Here is a 24,667-nt window from a genome sequence, read left to right on the forward strand (position 1 = left end):
TTGTACAATAATACTTTACAGCAGAGGTCCCTAAAGCAGCACAGCGAAGTGATGAAGAGCCTGGGTTTACTGGAGTGACAACAATACCCAGTCAGAAAGTTGTTTTGGAAAATAAAATGAGTAAGTACATGGAGGGACAAACCATACCTGACAATATTCAATGAATGCTATTATTTTTAAGGTTATCTTTTAACAATGGGGTAAAGTTTGAATAAAACAATAGCCTATAAGCCCCCAGAATATTGGTTGGTATAAGATAAGAGCATAATAAATGTTAGCTGGTATCATTATTGTTGCTGCTGCTGTTGTTATTCAGGGAATTCATGAACTCCATTAACCAGTAAGCAAAATTTCATGTGATTATGCACATGTACAATTTTCTTCAGGAAGACATACAGAGTATTCTAAGATTCTCAAAGGGGTCTAAGGGCTTCAAAAACAAGTAACAATTCATTCTCATAAAACATTCTAATCTCTAGAAAATCTCTACTCTTTATTTAAAATATAAGTACCAATTCACTGAAAAAAATGTAAGATTACTTTCTTTAATGAAAACCTATCAGTTAGTCACTCATTTATATGAGAAAGAAAATATCTGATCATTTATGCAAAAAACGTTAAACTGAAATTTAAAATACTGGTTTTAAAACAGATGCATTCAGAAATATTCTATGGAAAATGAAGCAATGTTAAACTAGTTTTTAAGTAGCTTTTCATGTTAAAAAGTAATTTTAAGCAGTATTTTAAATGATCATTTTGGCTATATTTCTTAAAATTGTTAATTATTTTTTCAAAACTGCCATTTATTTCTAGTACCTTTCATTCTGTTTCAATAGGATGGTTCTAATCAACATTTTATTTTAAGCCCTTTTTTTTTAACTCTACAAGCAAATTTTTAAAAACCTTTAGTTGATTATTATTTTAAACCAGTATCACAGTATACCAATTTAAAATGCCATCTTTTAAAGCATTAGTTTCTGTACAAAAGAGTTAAATCTGATTTACTAAACTTATGCCAGTTAAGGATGGAACTGACTCCAAGAAATCTTTGTTACAGAACCAATTTGGAATGCCTTTAAATGTATTTTAGCTGTTGTCCCTGAAGACTGAGCCATGCAAAGGAAAGAAAGAAGAAATAAAATCACTGGAAGACAAATTACGTGAAAACAAAATCAATGTTCCTTTTGTATGGTTCTGCAGCATATTAAGTATTCACTTTATGTGCTCCTATTTTTATTACTCTCCAAATGAGTACACCCCCAAAATCAATAGTTATAGAAACACATTTCTTGAATATAATGCTAAAACCAATTAGGATTGATTTCACTAGCATCCGAAAAAAAATGGCATCGTGCAGAGATCCATATACGTAGAACCCACAGTATTGATTCCGGCTGTGATTGTTACAGTTGATTTCTGAAGCCTGCTACAGGACAGCTATCAAGACATAGCACATTTATTTGCAAGCATATAAAAAAGAAGTCCCCAAATAAAAGAAGGTTAAAAAAAAAAGACTAGTGGAGCTGTGCAATGACAATGATACACTATCAGCTTACTCAGAGAAGTTACAGTGGGAATACACACATTGAATTATACATTACGCGAAAGCACTGATTTATTGTGGTAATAACATCCACCTCATTAAAAGATTCTGCTTTGCTGCAGTTGGAAGGCTACATATTGTTTACTGCTATAAATTAATGGCAGTGCAAAGAAGACTGTAGAACCATCCTAACAATAGATCTGTAATGACAGTGCTGTATATCACAGCTTCCTCAGCAGCTTCATAATAAAATGGAGACAATGTATTGAGCTAATACATTCTACCATGCTGGCCCATATTTTTCTGACAATTGCTTTAAAAGATGAGCTGAATCCAACTATGTTATAATGCTGCAAAACATTTAACTAAGCAAGAGTCAGTCATACACCAAAGTGCATCATAGCATTTTTGAAACATTATCTAAATCAGCATTTCAAGATATTTATTCATCTCTGCAAAAGAACTAAAAGTAAATGCTGATGGTTCCTCTTACTTATACAGTATATTAAGAGCGACAAATGGAGGGCAATTCAGGAAGATGCCTAGTACTATCATCCTACAGAAAGCTCTTTGTACAATTTAACTGTAAAAGCTTGACAGATAATTTTTCAAAATCAGCAAATTGATTAAAGGAAGAAGAGCAAAAATACTGGTCATTTAAAATGGTCATGACTTCCTGGAAAAAAATCAATAAAAAATAAGTATTGATTAGAGAGGTATAATTCAAGTTCATAACCAGGTAAATATAAATAGGCTGAGGATATAGAAAAATAATTTTAAATACTACAAGAAGCTAACAAATAGAATTATATAAGATTTTTTAAATCTGTAAAATAATAAAAGAACCTTAATCACAACAAGATGAAAAAGTGATTCAAATAAAATGGAATTATTTAAAAATTAGAGTATCAGGACTACCAACACAAGCATTTACGTTAAAAAAAAAAGGAAATAAGAACTTGGATTAAAATAGGAAAAGACAAATTAAAGAAAAAAGAACACCAGAACTCTTGAAAATGTATAAATAGCAAAACAACAACAACAACAACAAAAAAAACTACACATAGGATATATTATTCTCACGAATAGCCAAACTGACAACTGTGGTAGATTGGTATGTATTCTGTTTGAAATTCTCATCTGATATCTTTCAGAACAAGATATGCAAAGCAAAACTTTCTAAATCAGGTTTTTAAGAATATTACAATAAAAAAATCTTTTGTTACCTTTTTTGAGAAGTAATTTTGCTAATTATTAGAGATATAAAAATACTGCATGTAAAGTGCCCAGTTCAGTGCCTGGAATGCAGTAAGTTATTAGTAATAATAATTATTGTTATTTTTCAGCTTATTTGATCAAGAATATTTAAGAAAAAAGCCATTAAACAAGCCTGATGAAATTAATGTTGTCTATTAAGAAAGAAAGTAATTAAGCATCACAATCATCTAATGGTACATGCAGTACTGTGCATTATCTGTCAGAAACCTAATAGTACACAGTAGACATCAAAACTGCATTACTCTATCTCAAAAACATAATCAAAAACAAAATTATCTTTCAAAAGTCAAAAGGGCCTCCAAATTTTACTGTGAAAAGCATATGAAATGTCAAGCAAGTTACAATTATCTAGTACTACATTAATTAAAAACAAATGGTAATGGATTCAAAGGCCCCTATAACCACCCAACACAGACTCCTTCATCTGATTACTAGTAAAAGTTAAGCTGTAAAAAGACTGTAGTGTTCATACATTCTAAGGTTTTTTTTTGCGGTACGCGGGCCTCTCACTGTTGTGGCCTCTCCCATTGTGGAGCACAGGCTCCGGACGCGCAGGCTCAGCGGCCATGGCTCACGGGCCCAGCCGCTCGGCGGCATGTGGGATCTTCCCGGACCAGGGCACGAACCCGTGTCCCCTGCATCGGCAGGCAGACTCTCAACCACTGCGCCACCAGGGAAGCCCCCATTCTAAGTTTTTGCTTGCTTTTTAAAAATTTTCTTACCTGAAGTTATCTAATTAATAACCTCCAGCTTACATTTTGTATTTTAGAAAACATGATTATACATTCTCACAATAAATGTGAGCTAGATATCCCTATTTTAATAATGAAGAAAATAAGTATCTTGAATAACCTAGCTCAAAATCAACATAAATCTAGGAAACAAAAATCAGTATTCAAAACCAGTCTTTGGGCCATTTTATCCATAAATGGTTGTATTATAAAATGTTTTTCCTGATTTCAACAATTTCCCACTTTCTTACACTTCCATTTTTCAAATATGATATTTATTTAACAGGTTTATTTAAAAGAATAATAATGTATATATGTAAACAGCTCCTGGCACAAAGTACTCAATAAGTATAGCTGCTATTAATGTTGTTGTAATTGTTATCACCATCACCAGAATTTCTTTTTCCTTTTGAGATTTATATGTGAACTGTTCCAATTTATATCAACTTTTCAGAAGTGAAGTTCCAAACTGCTGGACCACGGTTACAATTACTAAGAGTAAGAAAGTTGTAGGGAATTGGCAATAAATCTCAGAAATTCTACAAAGTATAGATTTGCTTGAGTTAACAACCTTCTCTTTTTAAAATCTAAGTCTAAAAAGATATTTTTTTCCATCTTTCTGTGAAAGCTTTCTTTGGTAATCATTAAACCTTAACATCTGGGGATGAGAAGCAGGAGAGAAGATTAGAGGAAAAGAAAAAGGTTATGCAGCAACAGACTCAGAAATGGGGCCGTTGGACACGCTAAAGTATAGTGTATCATAAACATACATTTTGTGGGTTAAGAGCAGAGTGGGGAAGAGCTGTCAAAAGTGAAAATGGGCTCATGAAGGGGAGGCAAAAGAGCATGACTACTTTTAGGATCTTGCTTACGATCTCGATGACTGGCCTAAAGCCATCTGTCAATGTTATCTTCATTTGGTATGATTAGAACACTGGAAATATCCTTTAATTCCAGGACTACACATAAACCCTGTCCGACAACATATAAGAGGGCATACAGGCAAGAGAGGTTATACATTATTATATTCTGGAAGTACAGTAGTCCTATAGATAACAAAAAAGAGCGATCACAAAGTGAGGACAAGGAAAAGGTAACAATATGGTTGAACCCAACGTTATATGAATCTGATGTTATAAAAATGTCACGTTAAAGGAAAGAATCATGTTAATTAAGTGTAAGGTACTTGATATTCATGAACAAATTAAGCAAAAATCTTCAAATTCAGACAATGAAAGAGGATGGACTATCAGGAAATGTGACATCATAAAAGATGGTCATTTCTGGTTAGAGAATAATGATTTGTTTTGGGAAGATTATAGGAAATAACTACGATAAACATATTAAAGAGGCTATTCTATCTGATGACAATGCAATTATTTACTGGCTATATGTGAAGGGTCTAAGAGTCTTAAGTAAATTATCTCACTATATTTACAACAACACCTTAATATAAAAAACTATTAGCATTCCCAATTTACAGGTGAAAAAATTGCGTCTGGGAGAAGTTAAATGACTATTAAAGGTTGGTTCCCCAGTCAATAGCGGAGCCAAGATTCAGAGTCACATCTAACTAAATTGACTAGTAAATCCTAGAATAACTACAGTTGTGTGGATTGATGAAAGTGTTGGTGCTGAATCTGCAAGGGCACTGGAATCGTTTCATGGAAGGTTTAGATTAAATGCTCTTCTGAAAAAATGTTATTTATGTTTTTATTCCCACCTATATAATGTGCATGGATATCAATTTAGCAGAAGGCTTCACAAAAGGGGGAGAGAGATGAATATTTTGTCTTGGGGATGCTGAAAAATGGTTGGCAAAAACAGCTTTTGAGAAAGTGAACACAGGGGCGCCTTCAAGATGGTGGAGTAGTAAGACGTGGAGATCACATTCCTCCACACAAACACATCAGAAGTACATCTACATGTGGAACAGCTCCTACAGAACACCTACTGAAAGCTGGAAAAAGACCTCAGACTTTCCAAAAGGCAAGAAACTCCCCCCGTACCTGGGTAGGGCAAAAGAAAAAAGGAAAAACAGACAAAAGAATGGGGACGGAACCTGCACCAGTGGGAGGGAGCTGTGAAGGAGGAAATATTTCCACACAATAGGAAGCCCCTTCATTGGTGGAGACGGGGGTTGGGCAGGGGGGAAGCTTTGGAGCCATGGAGGAGAGCGCAGCAACCCGGGTGCAGAGGGCAAAGCGGAGAGATTCCCGCACAGAGGATCGGTGCCGACCAGTGTTCACCAGCGCGAGAGGCTTGTCTGCTCACCCGCCGGGGAGGGTGGGGCTGGGAGCTGAGGCTCCGGCTTCGGAGGTCGGATCCCAGGGAGAGGACTGGGGTTGGCTGCGTGAACACAGCCTGAAGGGGGCTAGTGTGCCACAGCTAACCGGGAGGGAGTCCAGGAAAAAGTCTGGACCTGCCTAAGAGGCAAGAGACCATTGTTTCAGGGTGCGCCAGGAGAGGGGATTCAGAGCACCGCCTAAACGAGCTTCAGAGACGGGCGCGAGCCAGGGCTATCAGCGTGGACCCCAGAGACAGACATGAGATGCTAAGGCTGCTGCTGCAGCCACCAAGAAGCCTGCGTGCGAGCACAGGTCACTATCCACACCTCCCCTCCCAGGAGCCTGTGCAGCCCGTCACTGCCAGGGTCCAATGATCCAGGGACAACTTCCAGGGGAGAACACACGGTGTGCCTCAGGTTGTTGCAACGTCACGCTGGCCTCTGCCGCCGCAGGCTCACCCCGCATTCTGGACCCCTCCTTACCCCGAGCCTGAGTGAGCCAGAGCCGCCTAATCAGCTGCTCCTTTAACCCTGTTCTGTCTGAGCGAAGAACGGATGCCCTCAGGTGACCTACATGCAGAGGCAGGGCCAAATGCAAAGCTGAACCCCAGGAGCTGTGCAAACAAACAAGAGAAAGGGAAATTTCTCCCAGCATCCTCAGAAGCAGCGGATTAAATCTCCACAATCAACCTGATGTACCCTGCATCTGTGGTATACCTGAGTAGACAACGAATCATCCCAAAATTGAGGAGGTGCACTTTGGGAGCAACTATAGTCTTGGGGTTTGCTTTCTGCATCTAATTTGTTTCTGGTGTTATGTTTATCTTAGTTTAATACTTAGAGCTTATTATCACTGGTAGATTGTTTATTGATTTGGTTGCTCTCTTCCTTTTTTAATTTTTCATATATATATATTTTTCTTTTTTTTCCTTTTTCTCTTTTTGTGAGTCAGTATGTGTATGCTTCTTTGTGTGATTTTGTCTGTATAGCTTTGCTTCCACCATCTGTCCTAGGGTTCTGACTGTATGGTTTTCTTTTTTTTAATATAGTTTTTACCACTTGTTATCATTGGAGGATTTGTTTTTGGTTTGGTCTCTTAATTCTTTCCCTCTTTCTTTTATTTTTAATTATATATTTATTTTTAATATTTTCTTTCTATTTTAATAATTTTATTTAATTAATTAAATTATTTCCTTTCTTTCTTTCTTTTTCTTTCTCCCTTTTCTTCTGAGCCGTGTGGCTGACAGGGTCTTGGTGCTCTGGCCGGGTGTCAGGCCTGAGTCTCTGAGGTAGGAGAGCTGACTTCAGGACATTGGTCCACCAGAGACCTCCCAGCCCCATGTAATATCAAACGGCAAAAGCTCTCCCAGAGATCTCCATCTCAACGCTAAGACCCAGCTCCACTCAACGACCAGCAAGCTACAGTGCTAGACACCCTAAGCCATACAACTAGCAAGACCCCACCTATTAGCAGAGAGGTTGCCTAAAATCATAATAAGGTAACAGACACTCCAAGACACACCACTGGATGCGGTCCAGCCCAACACAAAGACAAGATCCAGCCTCATCCACCAGAACACAGGAACTAATCCCCTCAACCAGGAAGCCTACACAACCGACTGAACCAATCTTAGCCACTGGGGGTAGACACCAAAAACAACAGGAACTATTAACCTGAAGCCTGCAATAAGGAGACTCCAAACACAGTAAGTTAAGCAAAATGAGAAAACAGAGAGACACAAAGCAGATGAAGAAGCAAGATAAAAAACCACCAGACCAAGCAAATGAAGAGGAAATAGGCAGTCTACCTGAAAAAGAATTCAGAGTAATGATAGTAAAGATGATCCAAAATCTTGGAAATAGAATGGAGAAAATACAAGAAACATTTAACAAGGAACTAGAAAAACTGAAGAGCAAACAAACAACAATGAACAACACAATAAATGAAATAAAAAATTCTCTAGAAGGAATCAATAGGAGAATAACTGAGGCAGAAGAACAGATAACTGACTTGGAAGAAAAAATAGTGGAAATAACTACTGCAGAGCAAAATAAAGAAAACAGAATGAAAAGAATTGAGGACAATCCCAGAGACTGCTGGACCGATATTAAACGCACCAACATTCGAATTACAGGGGTCAGAGAAGAAGAAGAGAAAAAAAAACCGGGCTAAGAAAATATTTGAAGAGATGATAGTTGAAAACTTCCCTAATATGGGAAAGGAAATAATCAAGTCCAGGAAGTGCAGAGAGTCCCATACAGGAAAAATCAAGGAAAAACACACCAATACACATACTAATCAAACTATCAAAACTTAAATACAAAGAAAAAATATTATAATTGGCAAGGGAAAACCAACAAATAACATACAAGGGAATCCCCATAAGGATAACAGCTGATCATTCAGCAGAAACTCTGCAAGCCAGAGGGAGTGGCAGGACATACTTAAAGCAATGAAAGGGAAAAACCTACAACCAAGATTACTCTACCCAGCAAGGATCTCATTCAGATTCAATGGAGAGATTAAAACCTTTACAGACAAGCAAAAGCTAAGAGAATTCAGCACCACCAGGCCAGCTTTACAACAAATGCTAAAGGAACTTTTCTAGGCAGGAAACACAAGAGAAGGAAAACACTTACAATAACAAACCCAAAATAATTAAGAAAATGGTAATAGGAACCTACATATCGATAATTACCTTAAATGTAAATGGATTAAATGCTCCCACCAAAAGACACAGACTGGCTGAATGGATACAAAAACAAGACTCATACATAGGCTGTCTACAAGAGACCTGCTTCAGACCTAGGGAAACATACAGACTGAAAGTGAGAGGATAGAAAAAGATATTCCATGCAAATGGAAATCAAAAGAAAGCTGGAGTAGCAATTCTCATATCAGACCAAATAGACTTTAAAATAAAGACTGTTACAAGAGACAAAGAACAAAGACACTACATAATGATCAAGGGATCAATCCAAGAAGAAGATATAACAATTGTAAATATTTATGCACCCAACATAAAGCACCTCAATACATAAGACAAATGCTAACAGCCATAAAAGGGGAAATCGACAGTAACACAATCATAGTAGGGTACTTGAACACCCCACTTTCACTGATGGACAGATCATCCAAAATGAAAATAAATAAGGAAACACAAGCTTTAAATGATACATGAAACAAGATGGGCTTAAATGATATTTATGGAACATTCCACCCAAAAACAACAGAATACACTTTTGTCTCAAGTGCTCATGGAACATTCTCCAGGATAGATCATATCTTGGGTCACAAATCAAGCCTTGGTAAATTTAAGAAAATTGCAATACTGTCAAGTATCTTTTCCACCTATGAGACTAGATATCAATTATAGGAAAAAATCTGTACAAAATACAAATAAATGGGGGTTAAACAATACACCACTAAATAAATAAGAGATTACTGAAGAAATCAAAGATGAAATCAAAAAATACCTAGAAACAAATGACAATAAAAACATGATGACCCAAAACCTTTGGGATGCAGCAAAAGCAGTTCTAAGTGTGAAATCTATAGCAATACAATCCTACCTCAAGAAACAAGAAACATCTCAAATAAACAACCTAATCTTACACCTAAAGCAATTAGAGAAAGAACAACAAAAAACCCCGAAGTTAGCAGAAGGAAAGAAATCATAAAGATCAGATCAGAAGTAAATGAAAAAGAAATGAAGGAAATGATAACAGAGATCAATAAAACTAAAAGCTGGTTCTTTGAGAGATAAACAGAATTGATAAATCATTAGCCAGACTCATCAAGAAAAAGAGGGAGAAGACTCAAGTCAATAGAATTAGAAATGAAAAAGGAGAAGTACCAACTGACACTGCAGAAATACAAAGGATCATGAGAGATTCCTACAAGCAACTATATGCCAATAAAATGGACAACCTGGAAGAAATGGACAAATTCTTAGAAAAGCACAACTTTCTGAGACTGAACTAGGAAGAATTAGAAAATATAAACACATCAGTCACAAGCACTGAAATTGACACTGTGATTAAAAATCTTGCAAGAAACAAAAACGCAGGACCAGATGGTTTCACAGGCGAATTCTATCAAACATTTAGAGAAGACCTTACACCTATCGTTCTCAAACTCTTCCAAAATATAGCAGAGGGAGGAACACTCCCAAACTCATCTACAAGGCCACCATCACCCTGATACCAAAACCAGACAACGATGCCACAAAAAAAGAAAACTACAGGCATATAACACTGATGATTATAGATGCAAAAATCCTCAACAGGGCTTCCCCGGTGGCGCAGTGGTTGAGAGTCCACCTGCCGATGCAGGGGATACGGGTTCGTGCCCCGGTCCGGGAAGATCCCACGTGCCGCGGAGAGGCTGGGCCCATGAGCCACGGCCGCTGAGCCTGCGCGTCTGGAGCCTGTGCTCTGCAGCGGGAGAAGCCACAACAGTGAGAGGCCCGTGTACCGCAAAAAAAAAAAAAAAAAAAAAGAAGTGATCTAAAAATCCTCAACAAAATACTAGCAAACAGAATCCAACAGCACATTAAAAGGATCATACACCATGATCTAGTGGGGTTTATCCCAGGAATGCAAGGATTCTTGAATATACGCAAATCAATCAATGTGATAAACCATATTAACAAACTGAAGGAGAAAAACCAATACTGAAGGATCATCACAATAGATGCAGAAAAAGCTTTTGACAAAAATTCAACACCCATTCAACACCCACCCATGATAAAAATCCTCCACAAAGTAGGCATAGAGGGAACTTACCTCAACATAACAAAGCCCATATATGACAAACCCACAGCCAACATCGTTCTCAATGGTGAAAAACTGAAACCATTTCCACTAAGATCAGGAACACGACAAGGTTGCCCACTCTCACCACTATTATTCAACATAGTTTTGGAAGTGATAGCCACAGCAATCAGAGAAGAAAAAGAAATAAAAGGAATCCAAATCGGAAAAGAAGAAGTAAAGCTGTCACTGTTTCCAGATGACATGATACTATACATGGGAAATCCTAAAGATGTTACCAGAAAACCACGAGAGCTAATCAATGAATTTGGTAAAGTAGCAGGATACAAAATTAATGCACAGAAATCTCTTGCATTCCTATAGACTAATGATGAAAAATCTGAAAGAGAAATTAAGGAAACACTCCCATTTACCACTGCAACAAAAAGAATAAAAGACCTAGGAACAAACCTACCTAAGGAGACCAAAGACCTGTATGCAGAAAACTATAAGACACTGATGAAAGAAATTAAAGATGATACAAACAGATGGAGAGATATACCATGTTCTTGGATTGGAAGAATCAAGATTTTGAAAATGACTATATTACCCAAAGCAATCTACAGATTCAGTGCAATCCCTATCAAACTACCAATGTCATTTTTCACAGAACTAGAAAAAAAAATTTCACAATTTGTATGGAAACACAAAAGACCCCCAGTAGCCAAAGCAATCTTGAGAAAGAAAAACGGAGCTGGAGTAATCAGGCTCCCTGACTTCAGACTATACTACAAAGCTACAGTAATCGAGACAGTATGGTACTGGCACAACAACAGAAATACAGATCAATGGAACAGGACAGAAAGCCCAGAGATAAATCCACACACATATGGTCACCTTATCTTTGATAAAGGACGCAAGAATACACAGTGGAGAAAAGACTGCGTCTTCAATAAGTGGTGCTTGGAAAACTGGACAGCTACATGTAAAAGAATGAAATTAGAACACTCTGTAACACCATACACAAAAATAAACTCAAGATGGATGAAAGACCTAAATGTAAGGCCAGACACTGTAAAACTCTTAGAGGAAAACCTAGGCAGAACACTCCATGACATAAATCACAGCAAGATCCTTTTTGACTCACCTCCTAGAGAAATGGAAATAAAAAGAAAAATAAAAACAAATGGGACTTAATGAAAATTAAAAGCTTTTGCACAGCAAAGTAAGCCATAAACGAGATGAAAAGACAACCCTCAAATGGGAGAAAATATTTTTAAATGAAACAACTGACAAAAGATTAATCTCCAAAATATACAAGCAGCTCATGCAGCTAAATATTAAAAACAAACGACCAAATCCAAAAATGTGCAGAAACCTAAACAGACATTTCTCCAAAGAAGATATACCGATTGCCAACAAACACATGAAAGGACACCCAAAATCACTAATTATTAGAGAAATGCAAGTCAAAACTATGAGGTATCCACTCACACTGGTCAGAATGGCCATCATCAAAAAATCTACAAACAATAAATGCTGGAGAGGGTGTGGAGAAAAGGGAACCCTCTTGCACTGTTGGTGGGAATGTAAATTGATACAGTCACTATGGAGAACAGTATGGAGGTTCCTTAAAAAACTAAAAATAGAACTACCATAAGACCTAGCAATCCCACTACGGGGCATATACCCTGAGAAAACCATAATTCAAAAAGAGTCATGTATCACAATGTTCATTGCAGCTCTATTTACAATAGCCAGGACATGGAAGCAACCTGTCCATCGACAGATGAATGGATAAAGAAGATGTGGCACATATATACAATGGAATATTACTCAGCCATATAAAGAAATGAAACTGAGCTATTTGTAGCATGGTGGATGGACCTAGAGACACTTATACAGAGTGACGTTAAGTCAGAAAGCGAAAAACAAATACCATATGCTAACACATATATATGGAATCTTTAAAAAAAAAAAAGGTTCTAAAGAACCTAGGGTTAGGAGGAATAAAGACGGAGACATAGAGAATGGTTTTGAGGACACAGGGAGCAGGAAGCGTAAGCTGGGATGAAGTGAGAGAGTAGCATTGACACATATACACTACCAATGGTAAAATAGATAGCTAGTGGGAAGCAGCCGCATAGCACAGGGAGATCAGCTGGGTGTTTTTTGTCCACCTAGAGGGGTGGGATAGGGAGGGTGGGAGGGAGACTCAAGAGGGAGGAGATATGGGGGTTTATGTATATGTATAGCTGATTCACTTTGTTAAAGAGCAGAAACTAACACACCGTTGTAAAGCAATTATATTCCAATAAAGATGTTAAAAAAACAAGTGAACACAAAACATATTGCTTTACTTGCCTCTTAACTTTTATATTTGTATATCCACATCTATGAATCCAAATGAAAGCCTTTAATCAATGTGTTGTTGAAACTTTTTAAAGAAGCCAATGAATTTTATTTTGTGCCTCTCTACCCCTGCCTTCCTCTCCCATCCCCAAAGAGAAGAAAATAAAAGAATAGCCCCTGCCATTTAAGTAATATTGCCACTGTGAGAGAGTGCAGGAACTATTTTGTGTCAGTTGTAGCAGCTCTTTTATCTAAATGACAAATAAACAAACAGACTCATCAACACTTACTCAACCTTGGCTTCTAGGATATTTCATCATGTACTATATGCAGCTGAGATGCTTTGGCACTTATCTTCACATACTCTACGTTTTATTTAGTATTGTCGAGAAAACACTTTCATTGGCACACTATTATGGCTTTTAGAGTTAACAAATAAGCACTTTTGTTTTGAAGTACCAGCAGATTTTAATCCCTTGAAAACACACGTTCTTCCAAGTGGCAGTAAACATATACCCCCCATACTATTTCAAGTTAACAAACACATCTTGGGAAAAAGATAGTGTTCCATATTACTTATTGTACCGATGTAGAATCTAAATCATTTCAGAGGCTCACATTGGTAGATTTAGTAGCAATTCCTTCACAGTTCTATGTTATTTAGCTATGGTTCATACTACATGATTTTCATTCTAGGTATTTATCTGTTTGAGAAAGGCACATAAATCAATTAAAATAATCTGATAATCCAATGTCATTGTTGAGCTAAATGCCTGGAAAAACCCCAAAAACAATCTTAACAATCCAAGGTCAACTAAAAAAAAGATAATTTAAGTAATTATGAAAATGACAAACACCCAAAAGACTCAATGCTATTATAACAAAACCTATTCATTTCCTGAGCGATTCACCTATCCAATTAAAGAAACACTTAGGACCATTAAAATCAGGAGTTCTGGTCCAAAGAAGTGACAAAGGAGGCTGCTGAACTCACTTCTTCCCACAGAGAAACTAAAAATTCAGCTACACATGGAACAATTCCCTCTGAAAGAAATCTAAAACCTAGCTGAGCAACTCTTACACCTTGGGCAAAAAAGAAAAACCCACATCATAACAGGTAGGAAAGGTTATAACACAATCTCATAAACCCCACCCCTGACAGTGACACACCAGCTGACGTACCATGGGGAGGGAATTCACAGCTCATGGATTCTCCCTGAGGAGTGAGTTTGGGACCAAACACCTAGCACCTCAACGTTTAAGACTTCCACTTGTGAGACAGGCCCCCAAAACACCTAGCTCTGAAAGCCAACGAGGCTTGCATTCTCAAGATCCACATGACTACACAGGCATACCTCGGAGATACTGCAGGTTTGGTTCCAGACCACTGCAATAAAGTAAATACAGCAATACAGTGAGTCACGTGAATTTTCTGGTTTCCCAGTGCATATAAAAGTCACGTTTACACTATACTGTAGTCTATTCAGTGTGCAATAGCATTATGTCTAAAGAAACAATGTACGTGTTCTAATTGTAAAATACATTATTGCTAAAAAATGCTAACCATCTTCTGAGTCTTCAGTAGTCATAATCTTTTTAACAGTGGAGGGTTTGGAATATTGCAAAAATTACCAAAATACGACAAAGACACAAAATGAGCAAATGCTGTTGAAAAAATGGCACTTATAGACTTGTTCAAGGCAGGATTGCCACAAACCTTCAATTTGTAAAAAACTCAATATCTGCAAAGCACGATAAAGTAAAGCACAACAAAACAAGATATGCCTGTACAGCAGATAAAGAAAGAAGAAAACTAAACAAAACACAGTTCCTAATGGGCTCTCACTCCAAAAGGATGGAATAGGGAAAACAGGAGTATACTGTTTTAAGGTTTGAAGACTATACATGAAATGGTATATTATTATTTGAAGGAAGGCTGTCATAAGTTGAAGACGTATATTTCAAACCATAAAGAAACCACTAAACTTTTTAAAAAGAAGTATAAATAACAAGACACAGTGAAGATAAAATAGAATAATAAAAATACATAATCTAAAAGAAAACAGATAAAGGGAGACAAGGTACAAAGAACTGATATAAGGGATAAAAAACAGATGGCAAGAAAGTACATTTAAACTGACTATATCAAAAATTACATTAAATGTAAATGGTCTCAACAACCCACTTAAAATGCAGAGCTTATCAGAATGGGTATAAAAGCAAGACTCCATTATATATTGTCCACAGAAAAGAAATTTAAAAAATAAAGCCAGAGACAGGTTTAAAAAAATGATAGAAAAAGATACTACAGGGCTTCCCTGGTGGTGCAGTGGTTGAGAGTCCACCTGCTGATGCAGGGGACACGGGTTCGTGCCCCAGTCCAGGAGGATCCCACATGCCACGGAGCAGCTGTGAGCCATGGCTGCTAAGCCTGCGTGTCCGGAGCCTGTGCTCCACAACGGGAGAGGCCACAACAGTGAGAGGCCTGCATACCGCAAAAAAAAAAAAAAAAAAAAAAAAAAAAAAGAAAAGAAAAGAAAAAGATACTACAAGTAATAATCAAAATAACACTGTCATATCTACATCAACATCAGAAAAGGTAGACTTCAGAACATGGACTATTACCAGGTATGAAAGGAGACCTTACATAAAGATAATGGAATTCATTTATAAGGAAAACATAACAATCTGAAATGTGTATGCACTGTATTAGTTTCCTAGAGCTCCTATGACAAACTACCACAAACTGTGTGGCCTAAAACAATAGAAATTTATTTTCTCACAGTTCTGGAAGTTAGAAGTCCAAAATAAGGTGCTGGCAGAGCCATGCTCTCTTGCAAGCCTCTAGGGGAGGATCCTTCCTTGCCTCTTCCAGCTTCTTGTAGCCCCAGGTATTCCTTGACTTCTGGCAACATAACTCCAACTTCTGTTTCCATCACTACATGGTGTTCTTTCCTTTGATGTCTGTTTTAACATGGTGTTTTCATCTTCTTATTATGAAAATACCAGTCATGTTGGAATTAGGCCCATCCTAATCACCTCATCTTAACTTCATTACATTTGCCAAGACCCTATTACAAATAAGGTCATGTCCACAGGGGCCAGGAGTAAGGATTTCAACATATCTTTTGGGGAGACATAATTCAACTCATAACAGGTACCCAGAAACAAATGCTAAAAATAAAAAATAAAACAAAAACAGAGAAATGAAAAAAGATACAGATAAATCTAAATTACAGTTGGAGAAGTCAACACTCCTCCCTCAGTAATCAATAGAACAAGTAGATATAAAATTAGTAAGGATATAGAAGATATTAACAACACTCTCAACCAATTTAACCTAGTTGACATGTATAGAGCACTTTATGTAATAACAGATGAGTATGTATTGTTTTCAGGTACACATGGAGCATTAACCAATGTACACCATGTTTGGAGCCATAAAGCAAATTTCAACTAATTTAAAAGAACCGAAGTCATACAAAGTATGTTCTCCAATCAAAATGGAATTAAACTAGAAATCAACAAGGGAAAGACATCTGACAAATCCTAGGATCTGTGGAAAGGAAACAATACTCTTCTAAATAATTTACGGGTCAATGAGAAAGTCACAGGGAAAATTAGAAAATATATTGAAAAGAATAAAAATGAAAACACAATATAGAAAAACTTGTTGGACCTTACAAAATCAGTGCTTTGAGAAAAATATGTATCATTAAGTGCTTATATTAGAAAGAAAAAGAGATCTGAAATCTCTCAACAGTTTAAAGCTTTCACCTTAAGACGCTAAAAAAGAGAAGAAATTAAATCCAAATCAAGTAGAAAGAAAAATAATAAGGGAAGCAAAGGTCACTGAAACTGAAAACAGAAAAAAACAATAGAAACATGAAACCTATAGCTACTATCGTACTTAATGATGAAAGTAAAGGCTTTTCCCCTAAGATCAAAGACAAGGCACTCAGAGCACTTCTAGTTAACATTATATAATGCAGTAAGTATTCATTGGGAGATGTAGGAAGTCCTAAAGTCTACAAAAAGGCTGCTAGCATGAATAATTGAATCTAGGAAGGTTGTAAAATACAAGGTCAATATAAAAAATTCAATTGTGTTCCCATATACTAGCAATGAACAACTGGAATTGAAAATTTTGTAACCATAAAAAACATGAAAATTTTAAGGATAAATTAACAGAATATGTACAAGAATTGTTTACTAAAAGCCACAGAACATTAGAGAGAAATTAAAGAAAACCTAAATGAATGGAAGATAAACCATATTTATGGAATGGAAGATTCAATATTGCTAATATATCTTTTTTAGTAAAGATGGCCTACTGATTAAGTATAATACCAGTCAAAATCTCAGCAGAATTGACAAGCTGATTCCTATATTTATATGGGAAAAACAGAAAACCTAGCATAGCCAAAACAATTTTGAAAAAGAAGACATAGTTGGATTCACATGACCTGATTTTATGACTAACTATAAAGCTATAGTAAACAAGACAGTGTGGTATCAATACAAGGACAGATATGCTAATTGACTAAACAGAATAGAGTCTAGAAATAGACCTACACAATATGTACTCAGTTTAATTCCAACAAAGGTTCCCAGACAATTCATGAGAAAAAAAGTCTTTTCAACAAATGGTGTTGGAAGAACTGGACTTGCATTTGTAAAACAAATGAACTTCAACTGTTATCTTGCAACTATGATAGATTATAGATAAAAATAAGTAGCATCAGCAGCAACAGTAGAAGAGGGTAATAATAATTATGTTTGACACAATTTGTTTTTAGAAAAGTCAAATCACTGTTAGGTAATAATAAGCATGTAGTCAACTAAATAATCCACATCAGCAGCTTTAAATTTTTCCAGTAGGACAGGCTCCAAATATATACACGTAGACGTGAATTCACAGGCCTCCTGCAGTAAACCCATAGTCCCACCTTCAAGTGACCTGAGGCTATAGGTTGAAAACAACTGCTACATCTTTATCTTCCTTTCCACCAATAAGACTACTGACATTTATATTTCGAACTCCGACTTATCTTCATCCTCTCTTCTTCCTGTTTTTTTTTAATATTGTATATTTCTAAGCCTAAATGTAAGATGTCACATTTTTTCTTTGTATTTCACTAAATATTTTACATGAGTATTTCATTCTGAAATATGATGTAAAACTTTGTATTTTAATTACTGTAATGCCAGCTGTATGATCAGTTTGTAATATTGGTGAAACTGTCAAACAAATCAGGTCCTAGAACAGAATCCTGGAAAGATGGCCTAAAGAGGATGATACCTCAAGTTTATAAAGGGCATTAAACAGTGGAGTTGTAAATGATACAACAATTCTGAATGCTATGAATGTCTTCTAATCACCTTGTCCGTATTTCAGAAAGGTACCACTCAGATTTTCAAATCATTTGCTGGTTGACGTTATAAATCGTGAACTCACAGTTTTTTTAAAACTCCTTTTCTGAAAGTGGGACAGTCTAAAGTTAAGTCACGCAGAAATAAGATGTTTCACAGTCACATAGAAATGTGTCACAGTCACACAGATATAAAACTATTCTTGTATAAATGGTTCCTATGTAACATTCATTTGGTTGTAAAACTCTAAAAGTAGGGACTATTTCATTCACCTTTGTTTCTCACAGTTCTCAGAACAATGTCTACAAAAGGTACCCAGAAAATGTTTAATAATCAATTATTTGAATAAAAACATTTATTCAATATAAACAGGGTACTATAAACCTTTGTTTATGTTGAATAAATGTGCTTATTCTAATAAATGAACTTGGAGAATAAAGACTTGGACAGGAATGTGGACATGTGACTAAAAGATACGTTACTACTTACCCACTATAAAAAGCAGACTATTACATACTCACATAAAATAAGTTTTGACTATCACAGGGAAATATAAGAATGAGAAGTTGACACAAAGATATAAAGAAAGCTCCAAATGTATACAGGTTTTTTTAAATGTCTTCCTACTATATTTACTCTCTTAGAAAAAAATGCTCCAGCCTGAAATCAGAAGTATAATACCAGAGCTTATTCAACTTAAAAATTTTTTTTCTAGGTGTTTCGAAAACAATTTTTATGTGAATTTATGGCTAAGTACATGTTCCTTACTCAGGATCTACCCAAGTTAGTACACCCAGCACTAAACTAAGAAAACAGGAAGTACTATGGGATAAAACTGGTAATGCTATGTAAATAAAACAATTCATTTATAAATAATAATAAATGATCACTCCACACCACAGTAACTTAGGATGATTTGAGAATAAATACTTAACTTTGAGAAGGATTATTGGACCGGCAGTGTGTTGCTGGTACATGTCAAGATTATTCATCTCCCTGACAGTAATATTAACCACAATCCATTTCAGTTACTTCACTTTATCATTTTCTGCCTCATGTTAGAGAAACAATGTCATTGAAGGCTGCTTAAACTAAGTGTAGGCTTAACCTCTGTTACAGTCATATAAAAACTTCCACTAGAAGGTAACTTCTAGTAAAAAAACAAATCTGCTATACAGAGTGCTAATACTTTAAAAATACAAATTTAAAAAAATAGTCATACAAAACCAATAGATTGTTTTCCTAATTTAAAAACAAAACTTCAGCAAATCCTCTAAACACACCACAATATATTGCCCCGTGTGTGTATGTTCACATTTTGCTAAACTCAATTTTAAATTGTGGGGAAAAAGTTGCACAGCCATATTTTAAACAAAATATTATCACATTGAACATGTAATAATTTAAAGTTTTAAAAGGTCAGTGTACCCATGAAAAATTTTCTTCAGTATTATACAAATACTACATAAAAAGCAGTTTGCTATATAGGATCCCCCAAATTAAGTACTTTGCTAAAGGTCCCTTCTAATAAATGGAGGCAGGCTGACACAAGTCTATCTAAATACAAAAATTTCCTACTCTGGTTCTTGAATTTTATCTTTCCAGGCTATTTCCCCTTTCATTTTGGATGTTCCTTTTAGAAAACATCTGCACTTACACTCTACTTTCTATAAAATCATTTTCTTTTTCTATTAATGTAATAGTTTTTCTCTGTGAGGGTATTTATTCTTGTTTTGTTTTTAAGGCTTCTTCTGCTTCTTAAATTGTCTTTGTTTCTTCTGGTTTCTTTTATTTTTCTATTCCATTTAGTCTCTGTTGTCCTTCACACTGAAGGCTGTCTTTAAATGTCTGCTACCTTCATTTTTAAGAATGAGGCACGAAAGAGCTGACTGAAGTACACTGAAGTACACTTTTAATAAGCAGCATGAGAACGGGTAGACTTCACTGAAGAGAAAGCAGGTGGGCTCCAAGTAGGATCCTTAAATGTCAGTACTTTTCAGGTCTTTTCTCTTGAGCCAGTCAGTATATCCAAAGAGTAACACAATTTTCTGTCTTACAGGGTGGGGCTGGTACAAGCCTGGCTGTCGGAGTTCCGATAGCATGACAGCAAAAGGGGTCTGGGGGCCTTCACCATTCAGTTCTTAAAGCTTTCTGTTAATCCTCCTGTTTTCCATTCCTTACCCTTCAACTCTCCCTCTGCTGTTTTTGTTGTTCTCAAATCAGAAACTTCTCCAGTACAATTTCTCCAAAAAGTTAACCTCTAGTCTTTTGCCAAGATGAAGGTAAAAGTAGCTGAATATTGGAAAGAAGTATAAATGCAAGTATTCAATGTAAACTATTCTTCTGGTTATATCTAAAGTCTACCAGTTCAGTGATAGGGACAGACCTGAGATCAACTCATAGCCTGAATACTTGGAAAATGTATGACCTTAGAGAGTTTCTCAACTTCACTACATCTTAGTTTCATTATGTGTAAAATAAAGATAATAACACATTCCTTACAGTGTTGTTGAAGGGATTAAAGAAGGGCGCTTATACAAAATGTTTGTTAAAGGCACCTACTAGGGCTTCCCTCACAATCCTACAAAAAGATTCTAACCTTTCCCAATATCATTTTTTTGCTGACTGGACTATAAACGCCCCAAGGCCAGGGAATGTAATTTATATCAAAATCTCTAAGATCCATGTGGCATATAACAGTATATTTGATGCCAAGATTAAAATATTTTTAATATATTTTGTCAGCCAATAAAAAATAGCCAGATGTGGGGTAATTTTAAATTTCTTTCTCTGCCATTATGTTTTATTTAAATACTTTAAGATCCATTATTTACTGTTATAATACAATAACGTTGTTTTATTTTTTTAAGTTTGAATTCCTTTGGTTTTGACTGAAGCCCAATAAATAGAAAAACAAAGTAAAAGCTATAACGCCTATCATTTTAAAACAATATTGCCCCCCCCCCCCCCCGCCAAAAGAGTGTTATTTTCCCTCTGTGACATCTAGATGGTATACTGATTCCCAGTATATCTGTTACAGAGCCTACTAAAAGGACTGGCATTCGTCAGAAACAGCACTTAAAACTTAAAGAGATAAAGAAGTGCTGTCTGATCAACAACAGTTAAATGTCGGTAGTCAATTCCAGGTCAAGATGAATGCTGTATATTAAATGTGTGTGTTAGGAGAAATATCTCACATATAAAAACACACAACCAAATGGTAGGAGATAAAAAGGAGACAGGAGGCGGTGCGGGGTGGTGGTGGAAATCATCTACTTTTGCTTTAAACAAAGAGAGAGAGAGAAAAAAAACACAATAAATACAAGGACAAACAATAGCAACTCATCAACCAGCAAATAAATTCAGAACAGCCTTGTCATTCAGTCCTCTTCAGTTATCTCAGAATATACGCTTTAGAAACATTTTGATCCAGACTAGAGCAATGAAAGCTGCTAGTTTAACAGAGTGTGGATGGTACAACATTGTAAGATAGGTTTAAAATAAACAAACAAACAAACAAAAACCTATGATTAACTGGGACCTGGACCAAAATTTAAAATACAGTTTGAAGATCTGATAATAGTAAACTTTGCTCAAATTTCTACACTGCAAGGTACGAATTAGGAGATAGAGGTGTAGGGTCATTTTCCCCTAACGTTTACTTTTCTTGACTCTTAAACAAAATAACAGCTCACATTGTGCTTGCACACTACAGTTGAAAAATGCATGATTTTTCTTTTCCCTCTACCTTGAACTCTTTCTTTCAGTATTTTCCTTCACTTTAAGAATGTGAGCTCTAATAAATATTAAATAGTTGATTATACGTTGGCCAGTCCTGCTTTTTCCCCCCAATCTTCAGTTATTTTTTACTAAAATAGTAACTTAGAAGATTTTATTTTATCTAATCTCCAGAAACTAAGAGTCCCTCGCACACACTATTACTCAATGAACAATCAATAAATGAAAAACACAAATGAATGCTCGAGTAGTAACATCAGGTATTCTCTAGATTTAAGCAAACATTCAGCTTTTTCATAAAACAGGCTCAGTCAAAAAAGCTTGGGGCATAACCTGGGACAAACACACCAGGAGTAGGCAATTGGGAAAAGCTTTCCTTTTTCAAGCAATGGAATGCTGGTTGTCTCTTACCATGCATTTCAGCATGAGAGGTGAAAAGCAACTTGATGAAATAACATCAAAACAGACTTAGCAATTGATGCCAAACGTACAAAGCAGTATAGCATACTGCAGCGTTTCTCAAGGTTTCTGGGCCAAAACTCATAGTAAGAAATCTGTCACTTCAAATCATAACCCAACACACACACACACACACACGCGCGCGCGCACACACACACATGCACACGCACACACACCCGTCAAGCAGAAGATTCGTACATGATGCACATTGCTTTCTTTTTTTAATGTAATGCTATACTATTCCATTCCTTTTTTAAAATGCTACTTGTGAACTGTATAGTGTTTAAATTCTGGTTCTATCCACTAGCTGTGGGACTTTGTACAACTTGCTTAACCCCACGGTGCCTCAATTTCTGCCCCTGTCAAGACAATAATAACGTTACCAATCTTAGAAGGTCTTTGTGAGGGTTAAAAGAATTAACATGTGTGATATTCTTAAATAAGAGCCTGCCATATACTAAGTCCTTAATAAACATTAGTTAACAGTAATAAAGTGAGATGTTCCTACCTTCTGAAATTTACAGCTGAGTTTTCATTTGCAAGATTTCACTTGGAAATGGATGGTTCCATTTCAATCTAACAACATACTTGTTTTTTGGAATAGGTATCCAGGTATATACATTACATATTCCAAAATAACTGTTGATCAATTAGAACAGAAATGATTGTACCTGATTATCTTGATTTTCCTTAGAAAACTGGCTTACACAATTAATCTCCTACTAAGGAAAAAAATAAATAAATCACAATAGCACAAAAAAATCTTACTAATCCACCAAGGAAGCCGTGGTACTGAAACACTCAGCCATCATAATTTGTTCTTATGGTATGACATTTTGTAAATATATTCTTGTCCTAATTATAACTTCTTATAAAGAAAAGACAAAAAAAATGTTCTTATCTCCTCCAAGGAGACTGTCAAAATATAAAAATCAGTGTGTATTTGTAAAATATGGATTAATGTCACTTCAAAGTTTATGCATGGTTAGATCTGTCTTCTCATCAGTCAGAATTTCAGACTAGTGATGAAACAACAGGGAAGGTGGAGAAAAAAATCAACTTCAAAACTGATCTCTACTTTTTTCAGCTTTAAAGGAATAAATTAAACCATTATGTTAAATGAGGAGTTTCTCAATACAAGGAAATATTAAATTTTCATTGTGATTTTCAGACTAGACATTTTTTTTGCACTGCCCCATTTAGACTTTCTTTTTGAAGAGAATGATCAGAAACATAATACAGAAGAAAGGGTGTTGATTACATTAATTCAGCTTCAAAAGAGAATTCCCTGTGCAACATGGAAGAGATTACCAAATAAAATTGTATCAATGCTACTAAAAGTCCTCTGAAAACCAGCTTTGGGGAAATTAAATGGACATAAACACACATAAATAATTCAATGCATTTTAAAGCTAGTCAGGCTATATTATCTTAAGAAGGAGGGTAAGCTCTGTTTATATTTTAAATTAAGCTTTGCACACGTTTCCTTTGATTTCACAAGTTTATTTAAACAAATAGTAATGTTTGCTAAATGCATACTATGGGACAAACTTCAATATAATTCTATTATAATCGTTTTTCATACAGATATAGCTCATTTTAGGTATGTGATGCATTCCTGAAAATATGTATATAAACAGATATTTCAAAATGGAATCATACTGTAAACATTAGGCAGATTTTAATACCAATAGGAATGAGACACATTTTATAAAGTAAACAATGTTATACATGGAAAGTACAACTTTCAAATACCTGATATGCTTATTTCACTTAAAATAATTCAGTTAATTCTAAACTCACTTATTTCTATGAATATGTAATGAAAACAATTAGTAGTAGCAGAATTCCATTTTCATGAACTTGAATGACTTTTGTAGCATTTGAACTACTGCTGCTTTATAGGAAAGGAGATGCTATAGGTTATGTGGTTGAGTATTAGAGCTCCCTACTTCTCCCCAGCTCTGAAAATCGCACTACTGTTGGCTAGCCAATTAAGTGCTGTTCAGCTAGTGTTGAAAACACTCTTTATAAATTTTCCTTCCTCAGCACAAAATACAACTCTTTCACAAAATCTCTTATAATATAAAAATGGATACTACTACAATTAAACACACTAAATCACAAAAGTGATATTTTTATGTCTTTGTA

The 24,667-nt window shown here is 35.7% G+C and overlaps 1 protein-coding gene across 5 annotated transcripts in view; it reads right to left on the reverse strand.

Moving 5' to 3' along the window:
* The window catches only part of LRBA (LPS responsive beige-like anchor protein), a 730,232-nt gene that overhangs the window by 170,425 nt on the left and 535,140 nt on the right, over positions 1-24,667 (reverse strand). The window lies entirely within an intron of this gene.

The sequence above is a fragment of the Lagenorhynchus albirostris genome, chromosome 4, assembly GCF_949774975.1.
Source record: "Lagenorhynchus albirostris chromosome 4, mLagAlb1.1, whole genome shotgun sequence".
In the NCBI taxonomy this organism is placed as follows: Eukaryota; Metazoa; Chordata; class Mammalia; order Artiodactyla; family Delphinidae; genus Lagenorhynchus; species Lagenorhynchus albirostris.